The following is a 22,285-nucleotide window of genomic DNA, read 5'->3' as shown; positions in this document are numbered from 1 at the left end:
AAGGTTTCCCTGTCCTATTTTGTCAGGAGCTAGGGTTTCACTACGCACACAGCGGTTTTCAAACAACCTAATATCGGGTAAGCAACCTGTCCTAGTTTGGAATGGTCACTATGGATCCGAATATGCACTAGGTCGAATGGTCAAAAGGGTGCCCTGGTAAAACCAGGGTTTGCGTTCCCATGCTGTCAGAGCCCATAGCCGGTCAGCCTTATGGACATGCCTTGACAAGACAAGCCTCCGGCAAACCGTTCAGGAATGGCAGATGGCAAACACTGTGTTCCTAGGCGCACCAATGCACATGCAATGTAAAGAAACACATAAGTGTAATCAAAACAGGATATCACGAGTTCGAGTCAAGCTCTCTAAAAATCCCCAGCGGAGTCGCCAGAAACTGTAGACGTCCCCCCGAACGCCCCGGGAGGGTTAAGTCCCGTTCTGTCCATTTGGGGTTACTACAGCTCGGACTCTCAAAGTGTCACGGTTCTTAATCTGAACCAAAGAGTCCAAATCTGGCAAATCGTTTTGAGAAACAGATTTTAAAAAAAGTAGTGCCAAACATGGACTGCTTTGCCAGATACAGAGTCGCCACCTAAATATTTTTTAAAATGGAGAAATTTAGGAAACCCTGACTCGGTGCCGAAGGCCACATGTCCGTCATCACCGGAGTTGTCTCGGCTCGGGAGCTTGGGTACGATCGGGGAAGGTCAGCTATGAGCACCCCCTCTCGCCCGGTCTGAAGACCGGCCTCTACTAATCGTGATATCCAATTTTGAAAGCGTTATGTGTTCTTAAACCGGTTATTAGCCTAGAATTACTATGTTGTGTGTGCAGAAAACAAGTATAGACCAAATCGCCCAAATTGGAACAAAAGCATTTCATGTTTGTTTTGAAATTGGTTTGCTACTCGTAAGTAGGCTAAAATGCGGATTTTGCCACCCTTAAGTGGGCTTTTGGAAAAGATGATTTTGCCACTATCTAGTGGGCTTAAAAACTCACAGTTTTAATTTATTCCAATTTAGGTAATTCAACCTCCATCCACAGGCATTCAAGCAGTTATATCACATAAGCAGCTAGCCTCATGGTAATCATGCTATCATGCCAACATTCACACGCATGCGATATGCTAAAGCATAAAAGCTTACCTAGTACTCCGTGCCAAAACAGTAAACTAGTTAGCAAAATGTGCGTGTCCTAGTTCATGTTAATTTGCCTAATGCAACACATACAAGATGCAATTTAGATAGGCTCGGTTAACCTAATCATGGCATATGTAATGCGATCAATTATCACATATTCGATTTGTAAATTGAAGTACAAATGCAGTTAGCGTGATGTACCGAGCCTAATACATGTAGTACAAATGTATGAATGCACGCATGCATAGTATAAGGTATGCTGAATTTAGACATGCCCTAATCTACCATCGTAAGCAGGTAAATAAAAGGGAAGAAAGAAGTGAGGTTGGAAGACATACACACCACCCATACACACTTATTACAGATTTGCCCTCACTCGGAGGGCCCAAATAAAGATTACAGTCCCAAATAATAAACAAATAAAATTATTACAGAATTTCTAATTAATTAAAAGAAAAGATGGCAAAAGAAAGAAGAGGGTGGCCACAGCCTCCGCCTCGGGATGCACAGATGATGCATGCTCGGAATTCGACTCGCCCGAAAGACCCGTACCGTACCCCTGCCACCTCTGTTTGTAATGCCTTATCTCTCTGAAAAATTCCAAAGTCCAGGAGCAGGTTCCTTATACTATGCAGAGCACCACCGGCCAGACAGAATTCCCACCGGCACTCTACCATTTCCACCGGCTGTTCTTGGACTCATCGGCACTTCAATGATTGCCGGTCGGCACTAAATTCTGCCAGTCGGCAGAAACTTCCTGCAGAAGACAGTTTGACAGCAAACAGAGAATAGACAGTGCATGCCATGGGGTTTTCAGGTACATGTGAGCATGGTCATGCTTCCTATCATGCTTAGAACTCAAGGAAGCATGCCCCTCGATCCCCGAGCCATCAATGGTGCATGGTGGCTCAAAGAATCAAATTTGCCATTTGATATAAAGATGCATGCAACAAACAAGATGAGAACCGAAGCCTTATCAAGTTGGAGTCAAAGGCCCCAGTGACCGGGAATCGAGGCACATTACATCACTTGAAGTATGAATGTTCCTTGATTCCCACACTTGGTTTGACACCCCAAACCAAGTAAATGCAATGCATGTTATGCAAACATGGCTCAACATGCAACATGATACCAAGATGCAAGGCACAACAAGTACTATGCAACCAACATGACAAATGTGTAATGCCAAGCATGCAAGGTGCAAATGTGATGCAAACATAGACCAATTTGGGAATGGGATTAGCATGCTACGAGGCTTAATGAAGCAACCATGCAATACACATGAAACAAGCATGCAATGGGGCCTTGAACCATAAAGGGACACACCTTAGTCCACCCCAAAACGGCACCAAAAAGTGCTCAAAATGATGGGCAACATCTCATGTTAACAAGCAAACTTATGGTCCCAAGGTTAAGGCACAAAAAGGAGACAACTTACCCCCACCAACATGACCTCTCATGGCATGATTAAAACAAGTAAAAAACAGAATTTTGCAGACCAAGATAGGACTCCAAACCCTCCTAAAATGGCAGCTAAGGTGACTCCCAAGAGGTATATGCACCAAGGCTCATTCCTAGGCATAAGAGGGTACACCCTCAAGGCATAAAAGAGGTCATGCATGCACACATACAAACATGATTCTTTGACTAAAATGTGGTCCTAAATGATGTTAAATCATGAGGGTGATCACAACCATGCATGCTAGAGGTCAACATGCTCAAAGCTTTCAAGCCAAAATACATAGCACCCATAACAAACATGTCAAGCATGACCAAATGGATAACCAACAGACTTTAAACATGGAAAAACAGTACTAAAAGCTTCACGGAACTAAGCCAACACACGCAAGAATCATGGCCTAATCATGAGATGCACTTCTAAGCAAAATGGAGCAATACAAAGCAAGTATTACAAGCATACAAGAAAGCACAAATCCGGCCAAAAACAGAGGTTACACATGACCTAAAACACCTAAAAAACTTCTGAAATGAGGCCAAGAATGATCAAGCACACATGTTACCCTTTTAAGCCAAAAAGCAAGGAAACAAAACAAAGAAGGGAGAGGAGTGTCCCTCCCCTATGCAAGACTTCAAACCACCTTTTTTAACACTGAAAATCAACTGGTTTTTAGTGGTCAAAGGACCAAAACACTGAAGTGAACAAAGCCTTACCAAAAAGGCACCAAAATGGACCAAACAAGGCCTAGAAGGGTGAGTTTGCACTCAAACCACAAAATGACCTTAATGAAAGTTCTAAAGCATGAAAATATAAGCCTTTTTCATGTTATACACAAGAGCTAAAATAGCAAGCAAGATAGGTAGAAAACTATTGCAAGTTTGGGGAATAAAAAGCAAGATGCTCACCCTTGAAGAACCCTTGAAGAACAAATGGTCTAGCCCTCTTCTTTTGATCAAAACCAGTCCAAAAACTCAAGAATCAACCCCCCAAGTTCCTCAATCTCGGAATAAGGTGTAATAGTGTGTGTAATGGTGCAAAAGTAAGGTAAAAACCACCTTTAGGCCAAGGAAACACACACAAAGGAGGGGAGAGAGGGAGATATAGAGATAAAGTGTATATATATCTCAAAGCTCTGGTTTTTGGTTCCAAAGTTCTAACCTAGATCCAAGAGGAAAGCCCCTCTCTTATAGGACTCCCTCTTGCAAAGCTTATACAACAAGCTTGGCTAGAGGGAGATCCCTCTATACACGTGTATGGAGGGGGGAAGAGTCGGTGCCAGCTATCACAGCTGGCACAAAATATCTCCATAAAGTGGATGAACGGTGGTCGGCTGCCCAAAAATGTCACTTTGGCCAAAAAGAGTGCCGGCCGGCACTAAAAAGTGCTAACCGGCAACAAATAGTGCCGGCCGGCAATATAAATTGCCGGTGGCAGCAAAAACCAGCCGGTGGCCTCTAGCCACTGCCGGTGGTGGGTGGGGATGGTCTACAAGCCCTACCCTACCTCTCAAAGGCAAGATGCAAGTGTTCGGTGTGAAACCAGACACTAAACGGTCAAGTTCGGAGATCCTGAGGCAAGGCGCGTGAGCCGAGACCTCCGGGAACTCCAAACGAACACAAACATGGATAATCACCGAGTGTTCAAATGGTGACGTCTAAGTCTTGAGGACGGTCAAAAATGGGGTGTCTACAGAAAATGATTTAGAGGTGCTACTCGCAAGTAAGCTAAGTTGTGGATTTTGCCACCCTCAAGTGGGCTTAGAAAACATGATTTTGATGAATTGTTCCAATTCAAGCAATCAAACCTTCACCCATAAGCATTCAAGCAGTTAATCACTTAAGCAGTTAGCCTCATGGCAAGCATGCTAACATGTCAATATACACATCTCATGCAGTATGCTAAGCGTAAACACTCACAGTGTACTCCAAGCCAAAACAGTGAATTAGTTAGAAATCATGCATGATCATAGTTCATGTTAAGATGGCTAATGCAATACATGCAAAAATGTAACTAAAATAGGCTCGGCTATTCTAATCATGTCATGTGAATACAACTTGATAACATACTATTTTGAACACGTATTCAAGTAAAATGTATTGAAATACAATGAAGTTAGTATGATGCGCCGAGCCCGGTGCATGCAATACAGATGAATGGGTGCACGCATGCGAAACATAAGTATGCTAATTGAAATATGCCCTAAAACTAACCATCGTAAGCGGTTAAGTAAAAGGGAGAAAGAAATGGAGGTTGGAAGACATGCATCACATACACGCACGCTTATTACAACAGTTATGCCCTCTCGACGAAGGGTCCGAATAATAAGCTAACTAGCTAATCTAAATTAATTAAACTAATTATTACAAGCCAACTAATTAACTAATCCTAGTTAACTAATTATTACAAAACAAGCTAATTAACTAACAAGTTAACTAGTTATTACAACACAAATTGAATAGTTAAGCGCATTAACTAATTAAGTACAAAAACCAAACCATTAGCTAGCTAAGTAAAGCAGTAAACAGAAGGGGCCTCGGAGCGAGAAGCACATGCATGTTCGGTTGCCTCGTTCGGAAATCCATCACGATGCCCCAACTTGCCTCTGTTTTCAATTGTTCTCAGAACCTTACACCAAGCTCCAGATAGCTTCTAACTCACCTTGGGGACCCTCAAAAGGGCTGCTGACTAGTTATTGGTGTTGCCAACCACTTGCCGACCACCTATCTTTGCTGTAGACCAGAAAAAGTGGTCAGCCAGCCACTTTTACTGGTCTGCCGACCAGTTTGTGTTGTACTTCTCCAGTTTACTGCAACAGAGAACAAGAAGGGGCATGGCAATGTATTTTCAAGATATGTGTGTACAACCACCCTCCCTATCATTTCATGAGCTTAAGGGAGTGTAGTTCTCGACCCTTGGGCCACCAATCACGCATCTCGATGCATGATGGCCGAGAAGCCAAGATTGCACAATTCAATGTAAATAAATGCAAAAATAACACATAAAGCCTTAACCTCTATCATGCTTAATCAAGAGGGTCGGCGACCAAGAATTGAGGCACGTTTCATCACCTCAAGTATGAAACGTCCCTCGTTTCCCGTGTTTGGACTAATACCTAATCCAAACAAATGCAAAGCAACTCAAGCAGGCAAACATGTAATGCAACTCAAGCATGCTAAACACAATGTAATGCATGCATTCACAACGCAATGCAATATGAGCAACCTAATGGCATGCATACACAATGCAATGCAACATAAGAAACCTATCAATGCTAATGGCATGCATACACAATGCAAGGCAACATGAGTATTTCAACACAAAGCAAACAACAATACAAGCATAATGAAATGCAACATAAGTATGCATCAACAATGCAAACCACAAGCATGCAAAACAAAATGCAAGTCAAGCATGCAAATATGATGTTGAATGGACTTAAACTAAAAAGGGATAGACATCAATCATGCCCAAATCAGTGGCCATAATGCTAAAATGACGGCATGAAATGCAAGGTAAATGCATGCACATGCAATGGCCCATCAACTAGGCCTAAGAGCACAACTCTCAAGAGTGCTCAAAGAGTGAAAAATGTGAAAGTGTAACAACACTATAAGCTCTGAAATTAAGTAAGAATTGATGCCAAACCATCCAATCAAAACAAGTATAGCATACTAGAGTCCTTAAGGCATAAGGCTAGAAAAGAGGACTACAAAGGGGGGGGGGGCATGCAATACATGGCACAAATGCATGAACCAAGCATGGACAGAGCTCAAGTAGGTCAAAACAAAGACCAAAATATGCTGAGATGAGAGCTCAAATGCCTAGGCATGCATGCATGCACACTAAGCCACAAACAAGGCAACAGTACACAACCCTTAGAGGCGCTCAGAGAGTGAAAGAAATGGGAACATGGCAGTCCTATATGCTCTGAAATGTCATGTTAAATGATGACAAATCATGTACATGTCACAAATGAAGCATGCTATGGTACTCAAAGCTTGAAGCTAGCATATGTATTTGCACTACAGCTATGCAGAACATGAAGCATATGGCTAAGGCAACCCAAAACAGTCCTAGAGCATGTCAAAATGGTACTAAAACATGTATGGAAGGAAGCCAAAATAAGCTACCATGGAGGGCATGAGGCATGATGTATGCAAGGCCAAAAGGGAGGATTACACTACACCTACTAAGACCAAGCATGAGATGGCTTCCCCAACAAAAATTAGAGTTATATCATGGCAAAATAACCCCAAAACATACTTCAATGATAGCTCACAAGCTTAGGCATGAAAGCATACACAATGACTCATGTTTAAGGCATAAAGGACCAACCCTTGAAAGCATTGAAAGAGTGACAAATGTGAGTGCATGAACATGAAACATGCACTGAAATCACATATGAAATAATGCCAAATCATGAAAATACTCCAAGCAATGCATGCTAGTAGACTCAATACACAAAGCTAATGAGCTAGATTGAACCATGGCTATACAAAGTAATGCATGCATGGCCAAATCAACATAAATTAGACCTTAAACATGGTAAAACATGAACAAAATCTTCTTAGAGTTGAGCCAAAACCATGCTATGATCAAAAGCATGATACACATTAGGCTAGTGAATGGAAATGCACTACAAGTGCATGGAGCATGCATGGGGCTATCAAACCAACCCAAAAAAAATCTAAGGTATGTTAAAACAACACCAAAAACCTACTGAGATGGACTCAAAACATGCTAGAAAGACATGCTACTTCATGAAGCACACAAAGCTAGTTTGCAAAATTTACACTACAAGTGTATAAAGCATGCATGAGGTGACAAAACCAAATCAAAACAGTGGTATGCCATGTCAAAATAACCCCAAATACATGCTAAGATGGAGCCAACATAAGCTTAACAAACATGCTCAAACATGAGGCAAATGAAGTAAGCATCCAAGATACAAGGAGAGGGGATGACTCTCTCCTATTCGAGACCTCAAAACACCATTTTCACCACTGAAATTCCTCTGAGTTTTAGTGGTGAGAAGGCCAAAAGGAGGTGGTCCCAATAGCTTAAAAGGAAAGCACAAAACAAGGCCAAACAAGGCACAAGAGCGAGGTGGACCACCCCCAACACAGAAGAAACCTTAAACAAACATTACAAGCATGCAAAATCAGAACTTTTTGTAGTAGAGAGTTAGGCCTAAAACAACATGCAAGTAGGGCCAAAAGCTTAAACAAAACAAGGGGACTAAGAGGTTAGAAGCTCACCCTTGTAGAACCACTTTAGAGCAACAACTCCAGCAGCTATTCTGGATCAAAACCAGTCCAAAAAATCCAAAACCAACCTCAAGGTACCTCAACAACAAAAGGGTGGTGTTTGAGTGTGTGTTTGTATGCAAAAGTGTGATGAAAATGCACTTTCAAGCACAAAAATGAAGAGAAGGTGCAAGATAGATACAAAGATGTATGTATAACTCTCAGCCCTTTTTTCCTGAACCTGGAGTAGTGAGGGAAGGCCTCCATCTTATAGAAAATCAAGCAAGAAGCTTGTTGAACACACTTGAGGCTCTAAGCCATCCCTCCATACACGTGTATGGAGGATGACTTCTGTGCCTTCTAGCTGTCACAGCTGGCAAGAAACGATCTCCAAAAAGGTGATGGAAAGCGACTGACCACCACAAGTGGTCTGCCAGGAAAGAAAGTGGTCGGCCATGGGGGGGAGGTGGTCTGCACAATGAAGGCAAGCTAATGATGTGGTGGCCGACCAGAAAACTGGCTGCGCGGGTAAGAAAAGTGATTTTTAGGGAGAGAAACTGGTCTCCCACCTTCATTCCACCCTCCAAACAAGGAAAACAAGGTTTGTACCAAAAACAAACCAAAAAGGATGCAAGACAAGAGTCCGGGGGACAAGGCGCGCAGCCGGAGGCCTCGAAAACTAGTCTACGGGCACCAAAGGTGGTCTACGAGGGAAAAGTGGTCTCCTAGACCACAGTGTCCCTCTAGGAAAGGTCAACAAGGCATGGTTCAAAAACCAAGCCAAGCGGAGAATGTTAAGCGATCCCGAGACAAGGCGCGCGGTTGAAGACTCCGAAACCAGAAACTAGTCTTCAAGTGAGAAAAGTGGTCTATGACCACAAAAAGGTGGTCTACAGACCTCTCTCTCCCTCCAGGGAAGAGAAAATAGGGTTTGGTCCACAAACTGAGCCAAAGCACAAAGAGTTCAGAGGCCCGGAGGCAAGGCACTCAGCCAAAAACTTCGAAAACTCGAAATGAGCACAACATGCACAATCACCGAGCGCTCAATCGATGACGTCTGAGTCTTAAGGTCGGTCAAAAATGGGATGTCTACAGTAGTGCTATTGAGAGAGATGGAAATGACAACATGTATCCTATTGCAGTGGCTTTGGTTGAGATAGAATGTAAAGCCTCTTGGTCTTGGTTTCTTGAGGAATTGATGAGTGATATTGGGAGTGTTGAGGAGATGGGGTGGACATTTATATCAGATCGACAGAAGGGGTTAGTTGAAACATTTGCAGAGTTATACCCTACTACAGATCACAGATACTGCCTGAGACATATGTATAGTAACTTCAAGACAAAATACAGTGGTTGTGTGTTAAAAGACCTATTCTGGAAAGCTACATCAACTGGAAATGTGCATGAATTAAATTATTGGATAAAGAAGATTGAAGAAGCTGATCCTAAGACTGGAAATAGGAAGACGGCTGTGGAGTGGTTAAGGGAGACTGACCCTGCTTTGTGGGCAAGGTCAAATTTTTCTCTAAAGAGCAAATGTGACATCCTTGTGAACAATTTGAGTGAGTCATTTAATTCTTACATCCTAGAAGCTAGAGAGTTACTAATAATCTCCATGTTTGAATGGATCAGAAGGAAATTGATGTAAAAGATTCAAGTTAAAAAGGCTGGAATGGCAAAATACAGTGGTGAGATTTGTCCCAATATTCATGACAAACTTTAGAAGTTGAAGGTGGAATCAAGGAACTACTTTGCAACCTGGTGTGGACAATTGGAATTTGAGGTTGATCATTTTCAGAGGAGGTGCATAGTGGACCAAAGTACTAAGACATGCAGTTGCAAGAGATAGGATTTGTCTGGCTTGCCTTATAGTCATGCTATTAGTGCCATTCAAATCAATCATGAGTAGCCAGAAGCCTATGTGCATGAGTATTACAGCAAGTCTAGCTACTTGGATACCTTTGCATTCACCCAGTTCCAAACATGCATGAGTATGAGGAAGGTGGCCAGAAATTGAATCCATCAGAAGCAAAGAAATTAGCAGGTAGACCAAAAAAGTTAAGAAACAGACAAGCAGATGAGGCAAGAAATCCACACAAGGCATCAAGGAAGAACATCAATGTGACATGTGCTAAGTGTCTGCAAAAAGGGCACAATCAAAGGTCATATAAGAACAAACTGCATCCTAAGTCCAAAATGGTGGAGGCTGGTGTATACTGATGCATTCATTTATTGTACACATGTTATTTGTTTGTTGTTATAACAACCCTCATTCTTGTCTTAGTCATGTTCATGTGCATTTGCATGATTTTGTCTTGTTAAGCTTGCATTTGTAGACGTTGACTTGTTTTGCCTAAATGTTATATACATGTTTTGTTCCTTCCCTGTTATCTCAAGCCTAAGTAATCTCAAGCCTAGGTCACACCTTTGAACCTCTTACACCTGGACCGTTGAGTGCCAACACCTAGGACCATCTTGGAACCACCTTGGTTGACCTCCACCGTCACCTAGGCATATTGGTTGAGATGTCATCATCTAGGCCAAGGTGTGCATCACCTAGGCCAAGATGTTATCATCTAGGTATCCTAGATCTTTGACCCTTGCACCTAGTGATCTTGTTCCTGGATTGGTATGACCTAGGGCGAGGTGTGGCACATCTTGGCCAAGGTGTGGCACACCTAGGTCAAGAGTTATCCTTCCTAGCCGAGATCATTAAAACCTTCTTGCCCGAAGCCTATGTCCTAATCCGAGATCATTGTCTTGTCAGAGTGCCCATGTCACCTTACTTGTTTTACCCTGTTTGTCATGCTCTTGTCTTTTCATTCTGGCACCTTTTTTAGGAGACCCAATCCGGTGATACTACGTGTCCCAGTAGAGGGTTAAGTCAGATTGTAGCTGAGAGCCCATATCATTTTGTCATATCCTAGCCTTGTATAGAGAAGCTCTAGGAAGAGGGAAGAAGAAGTTCTTAGAGTGAGAATAGATTTCCAAGCTTGATCCTTAGAGTTTGAACCTTTGGATTCGTGTTTTAAGGTTAGATTCTTGATCTACTCTTATTGTTCTTTATGTTGATTCGATCACATTGCATGATCTAGCATGATTTATGAGCCATGCATTGATTTAAAGTTTGTTTCAGAAAGAGAAAGTGAAGTTCTTGTGTTCTTGAAGAAAAACCATGTTTTGATCCGAAAGTTTGTAACAAGTTCCATGTTTTTGTGTTTGTTTTCATGAAATCTCCAAGTATGGGTACCCAAGTCCATGTTTTTGAACTCATAATATGAAATCTCAGATTTTGAATAAGAAGTTATGACTTTAGCATTCTTGTTCTTCATGTTTATGTTCTTCATGTTCTTCAAGAAGAAACCCAGATTTCCAGACTTTATTTGCCTAAGTGTGGTCATTGAGACCCACTCTTGCCTAGACCTCACACCTAGGCCAAGCATCATATCTCACCTTGGCCTACCTTGCATGATCGCTTGCACCTCAGCCTATATTGTATGCACACCTAGGCACACCACCACGCACCTAGACCTAGGAGACCACACCTCGGCCAAGAGGTGTGGGACCTCGGCCAAGACCCCCTAAGTTCACCCAGCTAGGCCATTTTAGCCTAGATCATCTCTGTGCATCCATTCCGAGACCTGGTTGGTACACAACATGTTTTCCCTAGAAGAAAAACTGTGTTTTGACTCCCAGCACATGTTTTGCTTTGTCTTGACTTGGTTTTTGGAAAGAAATGCCGGGATCATTTTCATTCATGTAAAGCTTGTTTTAAGAATACATTGCACAACCATCTTTGAGCATTCCTTCTTGTCTTCTTGAAATGCATTCAGTAGACTTTGCTATATGATTGTACATCTTAGATTCTTGCCTTAATCCCTACACCCGAAGAGCTATGTGAGTGGTATTTCTAATAGAGCTACGTTATAATGTTTTAATAAAAGCTTTGCTTTGTTTTGTTTTGGAAAAGTATTTGATCAAGTATGAATGATTATCCACTAGCTTTTGTATCAAGTATTACCTTTGTTTTGATGACATTCTTGGAAAGTCCTTAGTGCTAGGGGACTATAACGCAACTAGTATCCTTGTTTGAGATATCTCCCTTGCCACCGACATTCTTGTATGGGTGGGTTTGTCTAATCGATTCTGGGTCGATTATTCCCTTGTTTTGTCAGGAATGTCATCCCTTGTATTATGTTGATGCTAGTAAGCATCCCTTGAAGCTTTGAAGACTTTGACAGATGAACTTGGTTCATCCCTTGATTTTGTACAGGCTATGATATGTATTGTTTTGCTAAAGATCTCGGATATCATTCATTCAAACCTTTATTACTTATATCATTCACTGAGTATCCATGCTGACCCTCCCATTTATATATATGTAGGTGGCGAGTAAGAAGGCGATGTTGCCTAAGCTTTGTTTACAGGATGTTTTGATTCATGTTTTGCTAGCATCTTGGAGTTTATGCTTCTTAGTTGTAATTCATGTCTTTGTATATTTGGGCTTGAGAAGCCTTTTGATCAAGATGTAATATGTACTTTATGTTGTTTTGTATTCAAGTTATAAAACCATATTAAGATGTATGTCATTTCATTAGATCTATGCATAGCTCTTATGGACTACTTAGATTTAAATTTATTGCTCCCGCACATGTAAGCCTCATATATACACTCTGATTGTGTGAAACTTTGTAAGTTGGCCTTTGGTAATCTCGGATTACTGGCCATCATGGTACCATTCTACTAGGGGAGGAATGGGGTCGTGACAGTTGTATACTTAATTTGTTTGTTGCAACAAAGATGTACTAGTGGGAAATCATCTCAACCTGCATCAACTCCTACTCCTACTCCAATAACCAAAATCCCATCAAATGAGATAACCAACTTTTAATGTTGACTTGTAACTTCAAGTAGGAAAGTAATAGCAGTTTGCCCAATTTGTTCCTAACTGGAAATTTTTTTGCCTCAGATGTCCAGTAACAGCCAAACTAGAAGAGGAGGCCAAGAAGCATCTCAGCCACCAATGAGTATTGCTTCTATTATATTGAAGAGGAGGAGTACTGGGTCTTCCACTCAGGTAACTCAGTTTGTTATATACTTAGCCAACTTTTTTATTTTGTAACTTTTCAGTTTGTTAATTGAAATGGTTGTTGCAGCCTACAAAATTACCAACCCAGGATAGAAAGGCATCAAGTGGTCTTGGCAAAGGACCTGAAATCACAGTTGGTGGGAGGGGTAGATGACCAATTAATGCATCTACATCTGCAGTCAATGTTGGAAGAATTAGAGTGAATGCTATGTTGTTTCAATAACTTCTGTACTAAAGAGAATCAAAGTAAGGAGACTGGAAAAAGAATTGGCAACTGGGTCAAAGTAGACTATAGGATTACCTGTTATTATTTATGTTTTTGTAATGAAACAATACTGTGGGATGTGTTGTGTTTATATTTAAGCTAAGGAAAGATAGACACACATTTAGAGTTATGGTTTTTGAGAATGGTTTTCAATTGCAGCATACTTCTGTAAATGGATTGGTATTGAATAGCATTGTCAATCTCAGTTTTTTTTTTTGTCATTTTTGTTCCATTGTCAATCTCAGTTTTTGTATTTAGAGTTATGGTTTTTGTTCCATTATTTCTGTAAATGGGTTGGTATTTAGGCCTGTTGTTTTGTAAATCAACTCAGTAAGGTTACCATTGCTTCAAGTATACAATTAGTTTGTTTGTGTTGGAAATGTTGGATGTATATTTTGCATTGGAATGCAGTAAAAAATATTAAGAATTTGTTGATTTTTTTCCAATTAAAGTCAGTAGCGTTTGTGTTGGCATAATTTTCAATGCATTTCCGTGTTGCGGTAAAAAAGAACATACAAAAATCACAAATTTCATAAACGTAATTTCATTGTTTTCAAACATACATCAAGTACATAAAGCACCTTACAAATTCTTACAAATTCATTTCATACTGAACATTAACATGGTGGAGATGAAACACACAAGCAAAACCACCATAGATGTCTTCATCATCATGGCCAGTGCCTCTATCTTCATCTCCAACTTCATCAGTTTTCTATTAAACTGCACACCTTCCTCAACTCTTGGCTTCTCATCATCAATCTCATCTCTTCTATACATGGGAGCATATCCAACTGGGTTCACCAAGCCCATAAATCAAAACCCCCCAAACCCGGATTTTCACAAGCATAGTACAACCTACCTTTTGAAGGCTTCTCGGACTCCACGATTCTAATGGTTGCTTTTCTCCCGCAACGACATTTTGTGCTCATGAACCTGAACATTTGTCCTTCTCCACCTCCAATGTTTGAAGATGACATTTTTGCTGGGTAGGCTAGCCTACAACTCAACATACAAAGTAAGGAGGCAATATAAAAGCAATCTTTTTGGGTAAGGTTTTATGTTTATCCCTAGGGGCATTTTGGTCTTTTCATCATGTGGGAACATCATCAGTTCATGCCCACTTGCACCACACTTGCGTGCACTACACAGTCGGTTAGAATACACAGAAAAGCTAACGGTGCACATTACTCCATCAACCACAGGGGAGTTGTGTGATGATATTCGCAAGTCAAGGGAGTAATCCGCACATGGCCTAAACCATAGAGGAGTAAAGTGATGTTTGCCCTTAAATTTAAATAATTGCAAATCACTTAGTCATAAGTATATCATTCAAGTAACGACAATTAACAAAGATCAAAACTCAAAATGTCCCAATTTACTAAGTTACCATGCAAATTATATACATTTCTCTACAAAATTACGTAATTGATAAAACTAAACTAGTGTTTTGAATCTAGTTGATTACTTTATTCGTTTCAAATTATTCATCCATTTTTACTATTCTAGACATCTAAAAAATCGTCAATATTTTTTAATTTATTAGTAATTTTTCATGATTTTGAAGACGTTATGTACAAGAATGAAATCTTTTAATTTATGATTTTTTTTTTACAAAAATTAATGAAAAGTTATTTATTGACCTAAAAAATAGTCTAGATTTTTTGGCATCGGCTTAATCAAAATGATTTAAATAAATATTTTTTTTGTCAAAATATAATGAATCTAAATGACTCCAAATACTAAGAACAGAACTTCAGTTTTATTACACGGTCATTAAGCCAAGCCAACCCAAATGTATGGGTCTGTCAAAGTCATGTGTTACGCCTCTCACTCCTACCCCTCTTCGCTTTCTCTCCACAAACACCTCCAAAACTCCAGACGAATTCACCAACCTCTGCTCCAAAGGCAGCCTCAAAAAAGCATTTGAATCATTCACATCAGAGATTTGGTCCGACCCATCTCTCTTCTCTTACCTCCTCCAACAATGCATCCAAACCCAACCTCTCTCACTCCTCAAACACCTCCATTCTCTGATCATCACATCTGGGTCTTCCTCAGAAAAGTTCGTCTCCAACCACCTACTCAACGCCTATGCCAAAATCAGAGAACTTTCAACTGCCGTTACACTGTTCGACGTAATGCCCAGGAAGAACATCATGTCTTGCAACATTTTGATTGGTGGGTTCATTCAGAATGGTGATTTAGAGAGTGCACGTCAGTGGTTTGATGAAATGCCAGAACGAAATGTTGCAACGTGGAATGCGATGGTTGTGGGTATGACCCAGTTTGAGTTTAACGAGGAGGGGTTGAGTTTGTTTTCCCAAATGCATGGTTTGGGGTTTGTGTTGGATGTGTTCACTCTGGGTAGTGTTCTTCGAGGTTGTGCGGGTTTGAAGGATTTGAATGCGGGCAGGCAGGTTCATGGGTATGTGGTGAAATCTGGGTTTGAGTTCAATTTGGTTGTTAGGAGTTCTTTGGCTCATATGTACATGAAGTCTGGAAGTTTGGGAGAAGGAGAGAAAGTGATCAAAGCAATGCCAATTCACAATGTGGTTGCTTGCAACACGCTTGTTGTGGGTAGAGCTCAAAATGGGTTCTCTGAGGGTGCTTTGGATCAGTATAATATGATGAAAATGGCAGGTTTTAAGCTTGACAAGATTACGTTTGTGAGTGTTATCAGTTCATGTTCGGAGTTAGCAACACTTGGACAAGGCCAACAGATTCATGCGGAGGCAATAAAAACTGGTGCAAGTACTATTGTTGATGTTATTAGTTCACTGATTAGTATGTACTCTAGTTGTGCGTGTTTGGATGAATCTGTAAAAGCTTTCTTGGAAAGGGAAGAAGTCGATGTGGTCTTGTGGAGTTCAATGATTGTTACATATGGGTTCCATGGGAAGGGATAGAAAGCCATCGAGCTGTTTAATTGGATGGATCAAGTAGGGTTGGATGCAAATGACGTTACTATTTTAAGCTTGCTTTATGCTTGTAATCATTGTGGATTGAAGGATAAAGGACTTCAATTCATTAATTTGATGATAGAAAAGTATGGATTGGAGCCTCGGCTAGAAAATTATACATGTGTGGTTGATCTGCTTGGGTGGTTTGGCTGTTTGGAGGAGGCAAAAGGTTTTATAAGAACTATGCCTGTAAAGAAAGATGCTATTATATGGAAGACTTTATTATCTTCCTGTAAAATCCATAAAAACGCAGATATTGCTAAAAGGATTGCTGAAGAAGTTCTTAGGCTTGATCCTCAGGATTCGGCTCCTTATGTGCTGTTGTTGAATATTCAAGCCTCTGCTAAAAGATGGCAGGATATTTCAGAAGTGAGGAAAGTGATGAGAGATAGGAGGGTGAAGAAGGAGCTAGGTATCAGCTGGTTTGAGGTGAAGAACCAAGTTCACCAGTTTTGTATGGGAGACAAATCCCATCCACAATCAATGGAGATTGATATCTACTTGAAAGAACTGACTTTGGAAATGAAACTGCAGGGTTACGTGCCTGACACCGACTCTGTTTTACATGACATAGATGCTGAGGAGAAGGAACACAACTTGGCACACCATAGTGAAAAGTTGGCAATTACTTTTGCTCTGATGAACAAACAACCCGAACGGTGTTCCAATCCGGGTGATGAAGAATTTACGTGTCTGTAGTGATTGCCATGTTGCTATCAAGTACATATCGGACATAGAAAACTGAGAAATTATTGTACGAGATGCTAGTAGGTTTCACCATTTCAAAGATGGGAAATGTTCTTGTGCTGATTACTGGTAGGGAGATTTTACACTGCTTTGGCAGTTTATGGCATCAATTATTTGTTTTATGTTTTGAACAATGGGATTTTTCTCATTTATTCAAGTAACATGATTTTAACTCATCTCATATATGGAAAGAAATGAATTTGTTTTTATAGAGACTTGTTGGAAACTTTTTGTTAGTATTTTTCAAGTGTTTTACAATAACAGAATAATTATTTTAGTTGCATCAACAACATTCCATTGTGCCAAAGGTGTGGTGTGATTCGGAAACTTTACTTAAAAATGTACTAGTGAGTGGCCTTTTGAGCCATTCAATTAACAAAGTTTCATGATTGCATGATACATTGCCATGGCAGTAAGAAAAGTTTGTAAGATTTAAAAGTTTGTAAAATTTATTAGTTTGTATTGTATTTTCTCTCTTGTTATATGGTCCACATGACACGTACTATTGATAGCTTTTGTTGACCATTAGTGCTCGGCCAAAAGTAAGAGTAATAGACTTGGAATTATCATTGGCCATATGGTTGATTCTCATTCTTTAGAGCCGAAGTCTAAAAATTTCAAGGACGGTTAAGCGTTAAAATCTGATAGAAGTTTTGAGATTCAAATTTTCATTAAACATTGGGATCAGTCAAAATTCTTAACAGCAATAGAAAATAGAAAATCAAGGACTAAATTGGTTTTGAAAATTCTATCTTAAATATGTTAGAATGTGTTAGGATGTTTGCTATTTTATTCTTGTTCAGTCTCTTTATTTGCTATAATGGGCCTTTATTTAGGCCTTAACTTATGTTTATGATTTAATATAAAAGGGTATGAGAAACCACTCATACCCTAACTTTTTCTCTTCTAAAAATTAACATGGTATTAGAGTAGCTCTAGAGAAGAAAAAAAAAACCCTAGCCGTACCACCACAGCATCAACACAGCACCACCACCTCAGCCCGATAGCCCCAGACGAAGGCACCTAGGGTTCTAACAGTCCCAGTCGAAGGCACCTAGGGTTCCGACTGCCCCAATCGGAGTCACAACTCCAGTCGAAGGCACAAGCGCAACCCCTAGGACTTAATCTCCAAGGCTTCACAACTCCAGTCGAAGGGCTTATCGTCGTCAAAGCCTTCCTGCTCCAACCCTGGTCTGTCGGCTGGCTTAGAGCCCTGTGGTCTGTCTTCATCGACATCTCTCTCTCGGTCTCTACATGTAACTCTTTCGTCTTCATCTCTCTCTCTCTCTCTCTCTCTCTCTCTGTCTTCGTAATATGTTACTCCTCTTCTTAATCTCTCTTTGACCATCTTCTACACCAAAAAAAAAAAGGAAAAAAAAATGTTCTCCTAAATTTATTTTTAAATTCATTATTATATTCTCTCATCTTTCGGGTTTGTGATTCACTCTGGATATGTTTGTAAGGGTTCCGTCGCGCCGTCTTTATGGCAGAATTGACTAGTGAGTCTACTACTTCACAGCCTGCTACACAAGGCGCGAGTCCTGTTTTGACTACTTTTATGACCGATTCTCTCCACCCTGGCTAGAAAAATCACCACCTCTCTCTTTAATGGTCAGAACTATCTAGCGTGGTCGCAAAATTTGACTATATTTTTGAAAAGCAAAGGGAAGATGGGATATGTTGATGGGCGTGTTCAGGCTCCCAGTATCACCGATACAGGTTATGATCAGTGCGAGATTACCAATTCTCTTATCATGGGTTGGTTGATACACTCTATGGTTCCGGAGATCGGTGAGGGATACTTTTCTATGGACACAACACAGGATAGTTGGGAGGCTGTGGCTGCTACGTATTCCCACAAAGGTAATTTCTCACAGACTTTTGAGTTGCAACGCTCTATTGACCGGCCCGTTCAGGGTGAGATGACTATTCTCTAGTATTTTACTTTCCCTAGCAATGGGTGAAAGCGACTTGATCATCTTCAGGACTACAAGCCTTTCTGTTCCACGGATTCTGCTGGTTACTAGAAATTTGTTAAACACGTGCGGGCCTTCAAGTTTTTGGAAGGTTTGAATATGGAGTTTGATCCTGTTTGGAGCCGTGTGCTTGGTATGGATACGTTTCCTTCTCTCCAAGAAGCGTTTGCTTATGTGCAGAATAAGGAGAGTCGTCGTTCTGTTATGCTTCCAACTGCCTCTTCTGATCGATCTGCCCTAGTTTCTTCCCCCTCTCGAGATAGGGATTGTGGTTCTTATCCTCCTTCTGAGAAGGATACTCTCTTTTGTGATTTTTGTCATCGCCCTTGCCACACCCATGAGACTTGTTGGAAGTTGCATGGGCAACCATCTGGGGGTCGTGAAGACCGTTCTGGTTCTTGAGGGGGTCGCTCCGAACAGTCTTGAGGCCGTGGGCCCAATGCCCGAGCCCATCATTCTGATACGGTTGAGCCACAGTCCATAGCTCCAGTTGCTCCATCTGTTGATATCTCGGGGTTTTCTACTTCTGAGTTGAAGGTTGCTCATCGCCACTTGCTAGACCGTCGGGCCTCTGGTTCATCTTCAGGTAATATTGCCCAGTCAGGTAACTTAGCTTCTTCTGCAAGTGCTTTCCTCTATCATCAAATGTTACCTTGGATTATCGATTCTGGTGCTTCCGACCACATGTCTGGTTCTTCTTATTTGTTCTCCGCGTATACCCCTTCTTCAAGGTAGGATAAAGTTCACATTGCTAATGGTACTATTTCTTCTGTGTCTGGGAAAGGTTTAATTTATGCCACTACTTTTCTTCATTTATCTTCTGCCCTACATGTTTCCAATTTTAGTGTTAATCTTTTGTCTTTGAGTCATATTACTCGGGACTTAAATTGTAGTGTGACCTTTTTTCCTAATCATTGTCTGTTTCAGGACCTTATCACGAGGAAGATGATTGGCAGTGGTAGACACGAGAATGGTCTCTATATCTTGGATCAAGCTGATAAGCTGGCTCATTCATCCATTCAGTTTTCATCTACTAAGGAAGACATCTGGTTGTGGCACCGTCGTCTTGGGCATCCATATTTTTTGTTACTTAAGCATCTTTTTCCCTCTGTTTTTTTTTTTTTTTTTTTTGAAAAATAATGTTTCTGAGTTTCATTGTGAGCCATGTCAACTTGGCAAACAACACATAATTTCTTTTGCTCCTTCTATTAATAAAAGTTTAGTTCCTTTTTCTTTGATTCATTCTGATGTATAGGGTCCCTCTCGCTTTGTGTCTTTAAAGGGTCAAAGATGGTTTGTCACCTTTATTGATGATTATTCTAGGACCACCTGGGTGTATCTTATGAAGGACAAATGTGAGGTGTTTTCTGTGTTTCAAAATTTTCATAAAATGCTTTGCACTTAGTTGTAGTTGTCAAAATTCTGGGTTCTGATAATGGGGGAGAATACATTGATTCTAGCCTTGCCAACTATTTTTCCACTCATGGTATTATTCATCAAACTTCTTGTACCAATACCTCTCAACAAAATGGTGTTGCCGAGCATAAAAACCGGCATCTTCTTGATATTGCGCATTGTTTATCCTTTGAAATCCACGTTCCTCGATCCTATTGGGGGGAAGCGGTTCTCACTGCTGCCTTCCTCATCAATCGTCTTCCTACCCAGGTTCTTCATAAACAAAATCCTCTTCAGGTTTTGTTCGACTTCCAATCTTCTGCTGCCTTCTCCATTCCTCCCAAAACCTTTGGAGGATTCTCCACTGCTATCTTCTTCTTCTGATGAGTGTCCAGAATCCTCTCCTTCTGGTGAACCTCCAGGTAACTCAATTTTTTCTGATGTAGATGTTCCCATTGATAAAAGGAAGGGGGTTAGGTCTTGTACTCAGCATCCTATTTCTCATTTTGTCTCCTACACTTATCTGTCTTCTTCCTATAAAGTTTTTTTGTCTAAAGTTTCTTCTGTAAGCCTTCCTTCCAATTTTCAGGATGCTTTTTCTACTCCTGAGTGGAAGCATGCCATGATGAAGGAGATGAGAACGCTTGCTAAAAATGGCACTTGGGAATTGGCTGTGTTACCTAAGGGCAAATGGCATGTTGGATGTAAGTGGTGTACACTGTAAAGTGCAAAGCTGATGGTTCAATTGAACGTTACAAGGCTAGATTGGTGGCTAAGGGTTTTACTCAAACTTATGAAGTAGACTACCAGGAGACATTTGCACTGGTTGCTAAAATGAATTCTGTCAGAGTCCTTTTCTCTCTTGCCTCTAATCTCGACTGGCCGCTCCATTAATTTGATGTTAAAAATGCTTTCCTCCATGGAGATATGGCAGAAGAAGTGTACATAGACATTCCCCCAGGCTTTAAGGATGTTAAAACCACAAGAAAGGTGTGCCGGTTACGCAAGTCACTTTATGGCCTTAAGCAGTCTCCTAGGGCTTGGTTTGAGAGGTTTACTCAGGCCATGCTGAAATATGGTTTCAAATAGAGTCAAGCTGATCGTACTTTGTTTGTGAAACACTCTTCACATGGTAAAATGACAGCCCTCATTGTCTATGTGGATGATATTGTACTCATAGGGGATGATGTTGAGGAGGTTCCTCGGTTAAAGGAGTATTTGGCTAATGTGTTTGGCTAATGAGTTTGGAATCAAAGACTTAGGCAACTTGAAGTACTTTCTAAGCATTGAGGTTGCTCAGTCCAAAGATGGTATCTTCATATGTCAACGAAAGTATGTGCTTGATTTGCTAAAAGAAACAGGAATGCTTGGAAATAAAGCATGTGATACACCACTAGAGCCCGGACTAAAGCTTAGTGAGGATCAAGGAGGCGAGCCGGTAGACAGGGGGAGATACCAGAGACTAGTGAGTAAGCTTATTTACTTAACCCATTTGCGGCCTGATATTGCTATTGCAGTGAGTATGGTTAGTCAATTTATGCATGCTCCACGTGCAACTCACTTAGAGGCAGTTATGCAGATTCTGAGGTACTTGAAATCTTCTCTGGGAAAGGGTCTTTATTTCTCAAAGCATGATCATCTCAGTGTGGAGGAATATATAGATGCTGATTGGGCTGGCTCAGTAACTGACAGAAGATCCACCTCTGGCTATTGTACCTTTGTTGGAGAAAATCTAGTTACTTGGAGAAGCAAGAAACAAAATGTTATTGTGCGGTCTAGTGCAGAGGCCGAATTCAGAGCTATGACTCAAGGTGTGTGTGAGCTTTTATGGATTAGATTATTATTGTAGGATTTGGAGATTCATCAAATAAATTCTATGAGGCTATACTATGACAATAAGGCTGCCATTAATATAGGCCACAATCCGGTGCAGCATGATCGGACCAAGCATGTGGAGATTGATCGGCATTTTATCAAGGAAAAGCTTACTAGTGGCACTATATGTACGC

At 40.7% G+C, this 22,285-nt stretch overlaps 1 pseudogene; it reads left to right on the top strand.

The window, feature by feature from the left end:
* Positions 1 to 14,994: 14,994 nt before the first annotated feature.
* On the top strand, positions 14,995 to 16,983 carry LOC145797958 (pentatricopeptide repeat-containing protein At2g41080 pseudogene; annotated as a pseudogene).
* The last annotated feature ends 5,302 nt before the right edge of the window (positions 16,984 to 22,285 follow it).

The sequence above is a fragment of the Camellia sinensis genome, chromosome 8, assembly GCF_055761805.1.
Source record: "Camellia sinensis isolate YWXY chromosome 8, ASM5576180v1, whole genome shotgun sequence".
NCBI lineage: Eukaryota > Viridiplantae > Streptophyta > Magnoliopsida > Ericales > Theaceae > Camellia > Camellia sinensis.
The sequence above is the reverse complement of the archived record's forward strand: the minus strand, read 5'-3'. Positions and strand labels throughout refer to the sequence as shown.